This window comes from Fukomys damarensis, unplaced genomic scaffold (assembly GCF_012274545.1).
Source record: "Fukomys damarensis isolate Sample0158 unplaced genomic scaffold, DMR_v1.0_HiC HiC_scaffold_7, whole genome shotgun sequence".
Lineage (NCBI taxonomy): Eukaryota > Metazoa > Chordata > Mammalia > Rodentia > Bathyergidae > Fukomys > Fukomys damarensis.
The window spans coordinates 7,319,824-7,331,114 of NW_022900919.1; the positions used below are offsets into that span (position 1 = coordinate 7,319,824).

General features: G+C 44.3%; 1 long non-coding RNA gene across 2 annotated transcripts in view; it reads left to right on the forward strand.

Annotated features, from left to right (window-relative positions):
• Positions 1-4,049: 4,049 nt before the first annotated feature.
• Positions 4,050-11,291, forward strand: part of LOC104853192 — an 8,989-nt gene continuing 1,747 nt past the window's right edge. Inside the window, exons 1-4 of one of the 2 annotated variants that reach the window (XR_777706.2) lie at positions 4,050-4,728; positions 9,977-10,068; positions 10,152-10,286; positions 10,618-11,046. This is a non-coding gene — a long non-coding RNA (uncharacterized LOC104853192). Of the gene's footprint in view, positions 4,729-9,976; positions 10,287-10,617; positions 11,047-11,291 lie in introns of both variants that reach the window. The other variant, XR_777705.2, reaches the window with a different exon arrangement.

Below are 11,291 nucleotides of genomic sequence, written 5' to 3' on the forward strand. Positions count from 1 at the left end.
CACCCCCACCCCCCGCCTCCTGTGATTCAGCCTGCATCTGGCTTGCTGCTCCCTGTACATTCCTATGGGGAGAAGAAAGATCTTGTAGCCTGCCTTCAGAATGACTGGGAGACATTAATTCTGTATTAGGTTCAGGTCTTTCTTGAGGCAAAAGCTTACTTCCCATTATGTAATGAAAGGAGGGTCTTATTCACATGCTCCAAAGCCATCTGCTACCCTGCAGTCTGAAGCTAGAAATGAACTCTTTCTAGAAATGCACTTTGATCTATCCCATTAGTATCGAGAAGGAAACATTCTGCATGTTTAAGTGAGTCTGTTTTCTCCATTGTAAGTAGTAACAGCATAACCACAGTATATGGAAAAGTGTGCATAGCTGGCCTGTATCTGTGGGTTCTGCATTCACAGATCCAACCAGTTTTTGATTGAAAGTGTTTAGGGGGAATTGCATCTGTACTGACTCTGTACTGGCTCTTTCCTTATTATTCCCTAGACAATGCAGTGTAACAACTACTCACATAGCATTTACATTGTATTAGTTGTATGTCATCTAGAGATGATGTAGAACATGAGGGAGGTGTGCATGGGCTATGTACAAATACTATGCCATTTTATATAAGGGATTGGTGCATCCATGGATTTTGGTACTGGGGGTCCTGGACTCAATCTCCCATGAGGGTTTTTTTTTTTGAGACAGGGTCCCACTATGTGATTCAGACAGGTCTTGAACTTGTGGTAATTCTCCTGCTTCAACCTCCTGATTGCTGGGATCTCACCATGCCTGGCTCTCTCCCATGGATTCTGAGGGACAGAGGTATTTATGGGGAAGGAAAGGACCACAGTCTCTCACAACCCCGTTCCTACTCTGGCAAATTCTTTGGGGGCATTTTGAATGTATGTATGTATGTATGCATTGTAATAGTATACAATTTAGCATCCTGCTCTTTTTCCTTCCACAAAAATACACAATATCTTTAAAGGCTGCCTTTTCCTAGAGGTGAGGATTCCCCTACAATGTGGCATGTCCAGTCTTCTGTTATCTCATCTTGAGTAATCCCTCAGAGAGTATCTTTCATACAGAGAGCCTTTTTGGTATTTTGGGTCCCTGAGAGATTTTCAGACGTGGTTCATCACCCACCAGGGCTGAGTGACTTCAGTGTTTGGATCTGATGGGTAATGGGGTCCTGGACCGGTTTCTAGTTTCTTGTGGAAAATAAAGAATTGGACGTGGCGTGGTCGGAGGGAAAATGACACAAGTGCTTGAGGGCGTCGGATCTTCCAGTCAGATCTTCCAGAACATGATTGACAGTGACCGATGGTGCTGATTCTATGTCAGTAACATGGGTAACACCTGGGGCTGTGACACCACTCAACACCCAGGGCCGAGCCCAACTCCGCTTTGTCCTAAGGCCTCCTGCCTGGAGGCTGAGAGAGCTTGCCTTGGAAAACGGCATACGGCGTGTCTTTCCCATAATTCACTGTTATACTTGGATGTGTGAAGTGAAGTCTATGTGCGTGAACCTACAGGGAGCCCCAGGGGAAGAAAGAGGATTAGGTACACATGGATGCCGGTTTGGGACTTGGAAATTTTCCAGGTGGGCTCAAGGATCCTTGTTTTTCTTACCTCTTGGCCTTGGGGCCAAGTGGGGATGGCTGCCTGGGGTGCTGAGTGGCGGGGAGTGGTCCCACAGCCCCAGGTGTACTGTCTGCTACTGACAGAACCCTAAGTTATCCGGTGTTTTATTTGGCTATTGTTGACATTTTGTCCCTTCTTGCATTTCTAATAAAACCTTTTAAAAGTAAACTCGAACAATGAGTTGATCTTGAAGAAATACTATGGGAATATTGCACACAATACCCTGGTGACATTACCCTGGGGAAATGAAAAGGCCCCACCACAAAGCCAGCTCTGTGGCTGCAAAACCCGAGTTAGGACAAAGTGAGAGAGAAGGCAGACAGATGTACTGATGATCCAAGGAGTGAGAAAAGGCAGGTTCCGGCGAGGCCTCTGGGGATGAACATCTGCATTCAGGCCACTGACACACTTCCCAGGAGATGTTGGGAAGAGGGGAGGAGCGGAAGTGGCCAGCTTAAGACGAGGTGGCTCTTTCCAAACTTGGCACAGTGGCAGGGATGCTGGGTGAGGTGTAGGGGTGACTAGAGTCACTCAGTTCCCCTGGGAAACCAGAAGTAATTTTCTGGTGGGAAAGTACATTTGCAAACGGATAGCAGAGGACTTTGATACTCAAAGATGAAACTGCTAACCCGTGTTCTGTGCCAGTTTTGAGGGTTTATGATGTGTTCTATAGAAAGTCATACTTTAAAACAAATGTTATAGTTTATGGTATTTGGCTTTGTGCTAAGGCATAGCATGCTCTAAGGTATCAAGGGAGGATTTGGCTCTGTACGGGTTGAGAGCCCCACAGCACCAGTGAGCTGGGGATTTCTGAGATAGGCCCTGTTAATAACTGTACATTAGCTACTTTCCAAGGGCTAGAGGAGCCTGAGGGTCTGAAGTCACTCGGTAATGACCGGTTTGCATTATGATTCAGGCCCTTCTTTAAAATTAGATTGGGGACGAGCCTTTCTCCCAAAAGGAGGTGCCTTCCAACAGACACCCAACAGGCCTAGTTGCTGTCTGGGCCACGTCCTCCAGAGGATGTGACTTGTATGTTCCATCAGTGTGGCAGGATCGGAAGGCCCTGTCCAGCCCCAGCTGGTTTCCTGTAGGTCCACCAGCAGTTGCTGGGCAGCCTTGGCCTCTCTGCCTGCTGAGAAGTTGGGTCTCTGCAGCCCGGTCTCCCTTGGAGCAAAGAGAATGCCTGGGTCTACTTCCCACCTGATTCAGGGCCCCCCATCAGCCCTTGGCCCTGGGTTAATGGCCTGCAGTACCATCCCACCACCCTATCCTCTAGCCCAGGGCTCCGTGCTCAGGCCTTTCCCTCCAAGTCCCTCTTGCCACAGCCAACTGTCTCCTAGTTCCAGTGGGAGATGGGTTTGTCACAAAACCGCTCCATTTCATTTCACAGGGGTGCTCCCATTTCCCAGCTGTATGTGTCGCCTTTCTTCTGCTTCCACAGGCATTTCAGATTAGGAGGGAAATACCCACCAGCCTCGAGGCTTGGAAGAAATTGTGACACATACGCATGTTCATAGGTTTGGAACTGAAACGCTGCAGATTGACATAAAGGAACTGACAGAGAAAGTGAGGCGCCAACTTTGAAGACGGGTGCTGTGGGAATTGCATCTGTGTGCAGATAGTGACATCAGAAACACACTTCCTGCTCGGGACAAGAAGTCACTGTTGCGGTTCTGAATGTCAGCAGGGATCTGTTACTGCTAATCTAGGAATTTTGCCAGTCTGCGCGCTGCAGTGTTCCCTCTGCGCCAGCTGTGGGCTTCGACATGGCTCCAGACCCTTAGCTGTGTGGGAAGTTCCGGAATAGCTGGGTTGCGGGTCTGACAGTGTGGCTGGAGACTGCAATACTGTGAGGTGTCTCCCTGGATCTCATTCTTTAGGCCCGCGAGACTTTGGGGTGAAGGTGGTGAATAAAGACGCTGCGTCGGTAGGGTGCTGTTTGAGTTGGCTCTGGAGATGGAGGTGAAGCCTCAGAACCAACCCGGCCTGGATTTGAGTCAGTGGGGGGCTGGAGCTGGCTGGGACTGGACCGAAGCTGATTCTGCACTCGGTGACGTCACTCTGGGAGCCGAAATGGGCCAGGGCCGAGTACTTTTATTTATGCTGCGGGAAATGGCAAATGCTTCAAGCTTCAAAGCAAGTTTTTCTTTTTTTTTTTTTTTTTAAGTTGGATTTACCACCCAGTATTGGTTTGGATCAACTCCCCAGATACCGGGCCAAGTCCTCTGCCAGTCTGCCTGCTCTTAGCTCTGTGACATCAGAAAGAAGTCACGTGCCTGAGCTCGGTTTCCTCCTCTGTGAAGTGGACGCAGTTATCCATCATCGCCGGAGCTTGAAGAGGATCGCCAGGACCGGCTGTCCTCCTGGGACTTCGTGCCGGTTACAGGGCTCCTCCCCCCCCCCACCCCCACTCCCCACCCCCCGTATCAGATGCTTGGGACTCTTTCCAGACCCACTTCGGGTGACTCATCGAGTCCCATTCTGGATAATGTCATCAGAATGGCACCACTTCTGACCCTAAGGTCCCCTGACAAAGTTGCACCAACAGGCATGGGCTGCCCATTTTCTCTTACCCAGTCCCGCCTTTTGCTTAACAGGGCAAAAACAGTCAGTTCATACCTGAGTGCCCTGCGTAGACTCCCCTGCCCAGACTTCTTGGCCTGACTGTCTGAAGCTCTGCTCAGTTGGTTCTCTCCACCTTGCCAACTGCTCTGTGCCAGCAGCAACCCTGCCCCCAACCTCATCACCGTACCCCACCACCCCTCCCCCTGCTGAAGAGGAAACCAGGGCATCCTCAGGACCTGAGTTTGGCCTGCCTGGCATCCTTGCGTGGAATGCCCACCTCCTCACTCTCTGGGACCTTGCAGATTCTGGGCAATGCCATGCTCTCAGTCCTGACTTTCTGCGACTCTCAGACGGAGTTTTGTTCATGCCTATTTCTACGACACCTCAGGGCCCCTTCCCACTTGCTGTAGTAGGTTCTAGCTTTTAGCCAGGGACTTTATATTTTCATCTGTTAGTTGCCTGGCTTCCACACCCCACTGGTCAAGACCAAGGCTCTCTCCTCCTCACTGGGATCCACCAGGGATCTGGTAAGTCATAGAAAGCCAGTGTTATCCTTTACTGCATGGGATATTTGCCAGAGGATTATAAGAGCTAAAATTAAATATTTCTTCAACAGCTTGGACTTACAGTTTCTAGGTAAAAGCATTGAACAGATTTCAGTAAAGAAAAAGAACCTCACTGGTAATCCCAGCTTCTCAGGGGGTCTGAGGCAAGAGAATCACAAGTTTGAGCCCAGCGTGGGCAACTTAGTGATTTACCAAAACCTGTCTCAAAAAACAGGGCTGGGAATCAGTTCAGTGAGAAAGCCCTGAGTTCAATCCTCAGATTCTCAGAATTTAGACAGGTGTGGTGTCACATGTCTGAAATTCCAGAACTTGGAGGGCTTAGGCAGGAGGATTGTGAATTCAAGGACAGCATGAGCTACACAGTGAGACCTTGTATCATAAAACAAGCAGAAAAGGAAACTTATTTCATAGATATGGAATGCTTTCCCTCTGGAATCATGAAGTCAGCATTTACGGAACAGTTACTAAGTGTGAGGCACTTGATAGATTCACCTCGTTTACTATTCTTTCAATCCCTGTGAGATCAATATGTTTTTTTCTCAGTTGCAGTTGAGGACTTAAATCCCAAGGAGTTTAGGTAAGGTCACAGGGCCAATACAAGGCCAATACCCAGTCTTGTTACAAATAGTTTATCTTTTTTTTTTTTTGCCTTCTTTTTACTTTTTATTTTCATTAGTACATTTTACAGCACATAATGTTTATATTCCTTGGGTGGAGCTGATACATGTACCTAATACATCTTAATTCCTTTTTTCTTCCTCTTTCTTGTCTCTCCCTCTCCCCCGTCCATTCTTGATTTTCTTCCCATGTGAGAAAGGTCTATGTCCATACTTCCTGTTATCTATTTTTATTTGGCTTTTTAATAATTTAGGTTTCTCGTATAAGAGAAAGCATGTGATATTTAAGCTTGTCTACCTGATGTATTTCACTTAACATTATGGTCTCAAGGTGCATCGATTTTCTTATAAATGACTTAAGTTTGTCTTTTCTCACAGCAGAGCAGTGCTCCATTGTGTGTAAACACTGCAATTTTTCCATCTGTTGATGGACATATGGGCTGCTTCCAAGATTTAGCTACTATGAGTTGTGTTGCTATAAACATGGGCATCCACGTATCACTGTAATATAATGTCTTAAATCTTTTGGAAAGATTCTTGGAAGGGGAATATCTGGGTCAAATGGAATTTCTATTTTCAGTTTTGTGAGGACCCTCCACACTGATTTCCATAGTGGTTGTAGTAGTTTACGTTCCCACCAACAATAGAAGCATTCTTTTTCCCCTGAAGCCTCTCCAGCATTTGTTATTGTTCAACTTCTTGATGGTGGCCATTCTTTCTGGAGTAAGATGGACTCTCAGTGTTGTTTTAATTTGTATTTCTTTAATGGCCAGCAATATTGAACATTTCTTCCTGTATGTATTGGCCATTTGTGCTTCTTCTTTGAAGTATCTATTCATTTTACTTCCATGTTTTTCAATTGGGTCTTTTCTTTTGTAGGGTCTCATGTTTTGCGTCTCTGTCTGAGGTATAGCTGGAAAAATTTACTTCCTATTCTGTAGGATTTTTTCAGTCTCTTAGCTGTTTTGCCGTGCAGAAGCTTTGAAATTTGTTATGATCTCATTTGTTGATCCTTGGTACTATTTCCTATGCAACTGAGGTTCTGTTCAGAAAGTCTGCCTATGCCTATGACTTCAAGAGTTTTACTATTTAAACTTTCAGCAGGTTCAGTGTTTTTGTTTTAATATTTAGTTCTTGAACAGTTTTGATTTTAGTTTAGTACATTGTGAGAGATCTGGGTCTAGATTCTATCTTCTGCATGTGGATAGCCAGTTTTCCTACCACATTTATTAAAGATGCTAGCTTTTCAGCAGTGTATATTTTTGGTCCCTTTGTCAAAGATCCAGTAGTATAATGTGCTTAAGGTTGTTTTTGCATTCTCTATTCTGTTTCATTGATCCTCTTTTTTGTTTTTATGCCAGTACCATGCTGTTTTTATCACTGTAGCTTTGTAATATAATTTCAAATTCAGGATTGTGATACCTTTTGCTTTACTCTTGTTATCCAGGATTGCTTTTGTTATTCTGTGTCTCTTCTGGTTCCATATGAATTTTAAGATTATTTTCTCCAGTTATGTGAAGAATGCTGTTGGTATTTTGTTTAGGATTGTGTTAAATCTGTATATCAATTTTAGAAGTAGGGCCATTTTGACTATATTGGTTCTGCCTACTCAGGAACAAGGGATATCGTTCCATTTCCTGATGTGTTCTTCATCTTCCTTTTTCAGAGTACTATCATTTTCTTTGAAGAGGTCTTTTATTTCCTTAGGTTAATTCCTAAGTATTTAATTTTTCTTAGTGCTATTGTGAATGGTATTTTTTCTAATTTCTTTCTCAGTGGGTTCATTGTTGATGTACAGGAATGTTATTGATTTTTGTGTGTTGATTTTGTATCCTGCAACATTGCTGGATTTGGTTATTAAGCCTAGGTATCTTTTGGTGGAGTTTTCTGGATCTTCTATGTAGAGGATCATGTCATCTGCAAATAATTATAATTTGACTTCTTCCATATCCCTCTTATTTCTTTTCCTTGCCTGATTGCTCTGGATAATATTTCAAGGACTGTGTTGAACAGGAGTAGTGACAATGGACAGCCTTGTCTGTTCTGGATTTTAGAGGAAAGCTTTCCATTTTTCCTCATTTAATATGATGTCAGCCATTGATTTTTCATAAATGGTTTTTATTTGATTGAGATAAGATTCTCCTATGCCTGTCTTCTTCAGTGTTTTTATCATGAATGGACATTGGATTTTGTCAAAGGCTTTTTCCACATCTATTGAGATGATCCTGTGATTTTTGTCCTTGCTTCTATGTAATGTATTATGTTCATTGATTTGTGTATGTCAAACCATCCTTGCACTCCTGGGATAAAGCCTACTTGGTCAAGAGGTATGATCTTTTTGATGATTTGCTGCATTCTGTTTGCCAGTATCTTATTGAGGATTTTTGCATCTATATTCATGAAAGTGATTGGTCAGTAGTTTTCTTTTTTGGCTGGATCCTTCTCTGGTTTTGGAATCAGGGTAATGGTAGCTTCCAGGAATGACTTGGGAATGCTCCTTCCCTTTCAGTTTCATTTAGGATCTCTTATCCCTTTAAAAATTTCTCCCCTTAGGGTAGAATTGTTCTATGGATTGGATATTTACTGTATATAATTGTCTGATTTGTCTTAGATCTTGTTATAGAACTATATATATTATACCTATGGTTAAAGTTGGCAAATTATTAGTTAGCACAGTTTGTCATTATCCAATCTGTGCTTGATGCTATTGTTATTACTGATTATACTATTTTAGTGTAGTTGTGATCAATTGATCTGCCTTGCATGACAATACCTAGATTTTCTGGGGGTCAAAAACAGTGTTATAGTCCAGTACCAGAGAACTGGATACTAGGCCAAACAGGCAGCAACCTTTCATTCCTAATAAATTGGGACAGATTCAAAAGCCAGAAGCCAGCTACACCTAGAAGATGTCTCAGAAAAGTGATCATTTCCTAAAGAGATCTCAGTACTAATAATAAAGCTACCTACCCACCTGCCAATAAGAACACTACTACCAGCCCATGGGAACAAGAATTCTATCACAACAGAAACCTACATGACTAATACATGTGGAAAGATACCCAATTTCCTTAGTAAGCAGGACTGCACAAATTAAAACCACCGTGAGATGTATTACACATCATGGAACCGGTACAGATTTAATGTATGATGATCCCTGATGGTGTTAGTGAGGATGTAGAGGAAAGGGAACTCTTCCAGTCCTGGCAGAAGTATGTGCTGGTATAAATATTTCAGAAGGCAGTTTGGCACTATCTGGTCAAGTGATAGCACATATACTCCATGATTTAGCAATTCCACTCTGAAGCTTTTATCCAGTAGCAATGCATGGCATGTGCGCTTAACTTCACATGCACGAATATTCATAACAGATCTGAGCATGTAGCTCAGAGGTAGTGCCTATACTCAGTGCTTGAAAAGCCCTGGGTTCAATCCGCAGCACCACCACCAAAAAAAGATACACAAACAGCAAAAGTGGATGAATAAATTAACATATAGTATGTTGTATATAACATATATAATATACTTATACATTTATATATTTATACAATGAAATGCTATTTAGCCGTGAAAACTAAGCAACTTGCTACACTTAGTGAGAGATGAATCCCACAGACAAATGAGCAAAAGAAGCCAACATCAGAAAGTTACTGTCTGCTTTCACTTATATAAGATCCAAAGAACAGTCAAACTGCATACCATCTGGAGACAAATGAGAAGATAGTGGAAGTAAGAAAAGCAAAGAAACAATGCACATAACATGAGGGTAGTGATTGAATCTTGAAGGCTATTGGGTGCAGCAAATATTTCTTTACCTGATGTTCATGTTATAATTACTATTTAAACTGGGTATATGGTAAGGACCTCTTTTATATTTAAGAATTGTCTCACAAAAGAAATAAATTAAAACAAAAATGGGCCTCAGTAAGTTGCTCCACAATAGAGAGCTTACCCAGCTATGTTTGATCTCCAGTAATGAAAGAAACAAATACAAAAACTGACTTCAAAATTGACTTCCTGAAGACAACTCTACGCCATGGGAAAATGTTCACTTAGAACTGAGAATAAGAAGCAAGTTATAAAATTACGCACAGTGTGACCTCAGTGTAGAAGGGAACATGCATATCCGCAGAGAAATGTCTAAGTGGAAAGACCTCAAAAATGTGAACGGTTATACTTTACTTTTGTGTACTCTCCAAATTTTCCGCATTAAACAGATGTTAATTTTGTAGTTTTAAATAGGGAGGGAGTGAATGTTATTTAAATTCTATGTGCATAAGTCTGAAATAAAGCTTACGAAGTCCTTTCCATGGATTCGCATTCCACCTGGGAAATGGAAACCACTCCAGCATTTCCAGCATTAAGGCATTTAATAGAGAAGACTGGGGGTGGGGAACAAAAACCACTGTGAACTGAACGCCTTGAGCAGCATAGTTACTGTCTCAGCCCTGGAGGCTGGAAGTCAGAGACCAGGGTGTCAGCAGGGTTGTTCCTTCTGGGGCTAGGAGGGGAGACTGGTTCCAGGCCTTGCTTGTTGGCTTGCTGTGTCTTCTCTCCGCGTCTCATGTGTCCATATCTCCCCCTCTCGTTAGGAATCCTGCCGTATTGGATCAGAGTCCACTCTCCTCCAGCGTGGCTTCAGATCGGCTCCTTCCCATCTGCCATGACCCTCGTTCTAAATAAGGTCGCATTCTAAAGAACTAGCAGGGCTCCAACATGGGGATTTGGGAGGGAGAAAGGCACAATTTAATTCTTAACTATGTTTAGGTTTCTCCAAAAAATGTGTATATAATGAGGATTAGGGGAGATCTGAGATTCCCTGCAGATAAGTCACAGAGACCTTGGGAGCTGCTGTGCTGGCCTTCAGGAGGCAGGGACACTGAGGAGCATGTAAGACATCAGGTCTGAGAATATTCTTGCAAGCGATCCCTTTGTTGGTAGCAGACTTCTCAAGCCCACATAAAACCCTCTCCTCTCCCCACCCCTGCCATCAGGGACTTTTCTAGGGGGCAGAGGCGGCCTGCGCTCTCCCCTCCCCTTTACCCTTCTTTTGCTGAGTCCAGCTGCCACTTGGCAGGGGTTCCCGCACCTCTTTATCTTTCTGGATAGAGCTGGTTTGAGACTTGAAAAGCACTTGGAGAACAGAGAGGCCCCAAGGGAAACTGATCTCTTTATCTTGACCGGTAAAGGGTTGGCCTCAGAGCTCAGACACATGTCTGTCTTCCTCCCACAGACGTGGCGGTGTCCCCAGACAAGAACAGGGCCTCGCCGCACAGGAAATGGCTCTGAAGAAGCCAGCCTCAGGAGGACCCGGCCCTGCCTCTCCCTGCTGGGACTGTCCCCTTGAATGATAAACAGGCATCTCTGGCCAGGGGTCTGGGAGCAGAGCCACTTGGTTCCCAGGGCGGGTTTCTTGTTTCCCTGCAGGCAGGTGTTGGCAGGGATAACGCAGAAGCCTTTGTCCCCTCTGGTCATTCCACAGCTTGGATTCTGTCTCTGGCCAGGTCCCAGAGATGCCGGCTGCTTTCCTCCGGCGGAAGAAGCTGCTCTTTCTGTGTGCAGATGGTCCCGTTGCAGGACACCTCGGTCACTGGAGAGCAGGCTGGCAGGAGAGTTCCCCTTCCCCAGAGCAGGACGGTGGCTGGGTGGAAATGACCTTGAGGTCAGTGTTTCGGTTCCGCTGTGGAGTCTGTTTCCCTGCGGTGGAGATCCTTCACCTGTCTCCTCCATTATCTGTTCCTCTCTCTTCCTCCCTTTCTTCTTCAAAGCCACACAGGGACAAAACGGCCCTTACATCCTGCCACACTGCTCAAACCCCCGCTGGCTTTCTAATGCCTAAAAGGGTGCTTCTCAAACCACAGTGCTCAGGTTCTTTTCTTTCTTTTTTTTTTTTTTTTTTTTTTTTTT